Below are 3,480 nucleotides of genomic sequence, written 5' to 3'. Positions count from 1 at the left end.
GAAAAATGGTTGCTTGCTACTTTTAAATTCAATTATTCAATCAGATGGTCATGTCATCATTCAAGTTGTTACATCATACTATGAAATACCTACATTACATGTCATACATCAATTTCAAACAAGTTCAAACTACTCTTCATCAAGTTCAAACAATGTTGAAATACATCATTTAAAAACTTGAATTATTTTGATTTTGGTGTTATGGGCCTCCTCTATGTAGAGAAAGAGCCTCTAAAAATTGGCGTATGCCGCTCTGAGTGGCCAAGACACGGTATTCTTTAGTAAAAGGCGAAAGAATAGTTCGCTTTGCCTTGACCACGCAGCTCCGTGAAATTTTCAGTAAACACGCTGGATTTTATATATCATCTCCATTCATCTTGTGATACGCAAAACAACGAATGTGGGAGTAAAAGTCAGAAAGTGCAAATGGCATTTCTCAAAGCTGCGAGATTGACAACAAGTCAAAAGATTCAATTCTAACTCCTCACAAATGTCTTCGTTTTCCTTCTCTTTACTTGCAGAATGCGTCTATTTAAAAGGGTGAATCCATCCAGTTTGTCTGTGTTTGGAAGATACCAATCTTTTTGTTCCTGCGGGGATAGCGTTAGACTGAAGTTCTGAAGGTGTGTTTGAGTTAGTGGGATAAATAAAGGAGAAGCATAAATTCAGTTCCACTTAGGATATTCAACAAAATTTCAGATTTTGGGGAGAAGGGAGATATCTATGCACATTGTAGTGTATGCTGGAAGATCTTGCTGGGCTTGACTTTACACGGGTGCTATTGTTGCAATTGTTTCAATCTCATTTCTATTCTAATTAATTTTAGGCAATAATATGGAACGATTGTACTACTTTGATCCCACATCATTTGTGCTTTCGTACAAATTGACAAACAAAATACAGAATCGCTTACATAATCGCCAAGAGCGGGCAGTGAGGAAGGTAGACACAACAGGAGGATTAAAGTTGACTCCATAAATAAGACTTCACGAACGCTGATACTGTGGATCTGAGCCCTTTTTAATCTTTTTGATGCTTAAAAAGTTGACTCCATAAATAAAAGTGAGAAGATTATTGCAAGACAGTCAAATTTGTATGTATGTATCATCACAAAACATTCAAGGTATAATGGTAAAATTATATATTCAGGAGAATATTGAATATTGTGCAATTGAAATGGTGAATGCATTGACAAAGCACTATCAAGAAGCAAGTTTGAGCTTTGTAAGCAAGTTTGAGCTTTGTAAGCAAGTTTGAGCTTTGTAAGGAGAGTTCAGTGTACTCCAACCCAAAAATATTTGGATACATTGTCAAATTGCGCATTGCAATGACATATTTAAGAACCAGCCCTAACATCTCGAATGGAAAAACAAAAACAAATTAGTCGTACATCTTTTAGTAGTCCATCAACCCTTTGCTTATCATCAAATTCTATCAGTGTTTGAAATTGATTCTATAAAATCACCTTAATCATTTTTCATTTGGTGTAATGGGCCTCTTCTTAGTAAAGAGGAAACCTCTAAAAATTGGCGTATGCCGCTTTGAGTGGCCAAGACACGGTATTCTTTAGTAAAAGGCGAAAGAATAGTTCGCTCTGTCTTCACCACGCGGCTCCGTGAGATCTACTTTAAACATGCTGGATGATATATATTATCTCCATTCATCTTGCGATTCTCAAACCAACGAATGTGGGAGTAAGAGTAAGAAACTGCAAATATCATTTCTCAAAACAGCGAGATTGACAACAAGTCGAATACAACAGAGCGTGTTTACCATTTCGATTCAATTCTAATGTCTTCGTTTTTCTTCTCTTTACTTACAGAATGCCTCCATCCATCCAGTTTGTCTGTGTATTAGCATATACTCATATTTACAAGGGTGAATCCATCCAATTTGTCTGCTTTATCTGAAGGCGTGTCTGTTTTACATATACATATATATCCAAATCCATCAAGACTAATGTACTTATTTGGAATATTAAAAGATCTTTGTATCATGTATGACACTTTCTATAGAGTACACTGACAAATCTTGCCGGGCTTGACGTTATACAGGTGCAATTTTTGCAATTGTTTCAACCTCATTTCTTTAATGATGGCTTCCAATCCTGACCAAACATAAATTCACCTACGCATTTGAATCTAAGACGTTGTGAACAGGTTAATCTGAAATCTATTTGAACTCTTTTGTCAAGGCATTTGAAATCTATTTGAACTGTTTTTACTTGTTACTAAACTGAGATAAAATACTGAAAAGCTGGGAGAAGAGGAAGTTTAGTCGATGGGAACATTACTACTACTTAGCATCATCATCAGTTGATTCTTTGAAGATCTGATATAAAATTAGGCGCTTTCAAAAGCAAAAACTGCTCCCTATTGTTTAGGAGATGGGCTGTTATCTCGTAGAAATAATAAGCTAACTTTAGGCAGTAATATAAAACGATTGTGCCAGTTTGATCCCACATCATTTGTGCTTTCATATAAATCAACAAACAATACACAGAATTGCTGACTACATAATGAATAGTGGGTAATGAGGAAAGTAGACGCAACAGGAGGATGAAAGTTTACTCCAACTATCAGACTTAAGGAAAGCTGATTCTGTGGATCTGAACCCTATCTAATGGCCCGCCCTCTTGATGGTTAAAAACAATTTTATGATCCATCAAAAACAATTTTATGATCCATCAAAAACAATTTAATGAACAAATCAACTGCTCTCCCTCTTTAATGGAGATGGAAAAGGAGAGGGGGAGATAAAGAGAGAGAGTAAAGGGACAGATAAAAAATGAAGAGAAATATATAGAGGGAGGTAGAGAGGTACAAAAATGGATGTCTAGGAAGAAGTAGAGGGAGAGGAAAATAGAAGTAGAGATGAAGACAACATGAGAGAGGAAGAGAGAGATATAGAGGTAGATGGAGAGAGATTGAAAAGATATAGAGATATAGAGGGAGAGGGGAAGGGATATGTGTGGGCTAATTTATAACTAATTCATCAATGAAGATGTTGACATAGGTTGAGACCTAGTATGGTGGCTATACCTTTGATAAATGTTTGGACAAATGGTAATAGTTTTAACAAAATAGTGAATTATTTGTAGTTGACATGTATAACGTCATTTTCTTTTCTTTTATTGTCACATATAGATAGAGCAAGTGAGGAAGAGGGAGATAAATAGAGAGAGATATAGAGGTAGAGGAATAGATAAATATAGAGAAATAATGAAAATAATAGTTATAGATATATACAGAGGGAGAGGGGGAGGTATACGTGTGGGACAACTTTTAATTGACTCATCAATAAAGATGTTGACATAGGTTTACACCAAGTCCAGTGGCTATACCTTTGGTAAATATTTCAACCAATGGTAATGGTTCTAACAAAATATTGAATTATTTGTAGTCTACATGTGTTATCTCATTTTCTTTTCTTGTCATGTATGTATTATCCTTTAGTGTCCTTATCCCCTTATACTTCTTG

The 3,480-nt window shown here is 35.4% G+C and overlaps 2 non-coding genes across 2 annotated transcripts; both read right to left on the bottom strand.

Annotated features, from left to right (window-relative positions):
* Positions 1 to 209: 209 nt before the first annotated feature.
* LOC131874685 (U5 spliceosomal RNA) lies at positions 210 to 325 on the bottom strand. The gene has a single exon (XR_009372109.1). It is a non-coding gene; the product is annotated as a U5 spliceosomal RNA (small nuclear RNA).
* A 1,170-nt stretch (positions 326 to 1,495) lies between these two features.
* LOC131078648 (U5 spliceosomal RNA) lies at positions 1,496 to 1,613 on the bottom strand. The gene has a single exon (XR_009113819.2). It is a non-coding gene; the product is annotated as a U5 spliceosomal RNA (small nuclear RNA).
* Positions 1,614 to 3,480: the final 1,867 nt, after the last annotated feature.

This window comes from Cryptomeria japonica, chromosome 3 (genome assembly GCF_030272615.1).
Source record: "Cryptomeria japonica chromosome 3, Sugi_1.0, whole genome shotgun sequence".
Taxonomy (NCBI): Eukaryota; Viridiplantae; Streptophyta; class Pinopsida; order Cupressales; family Cupressaceae; genus Cryptomeria; species Cryptomeria japonica.
The sequence above is the reverse complement of the archived record's forward strand: the minus strand, read 5'-3'. Positions and strand labels throughout refer to the sequence as shown.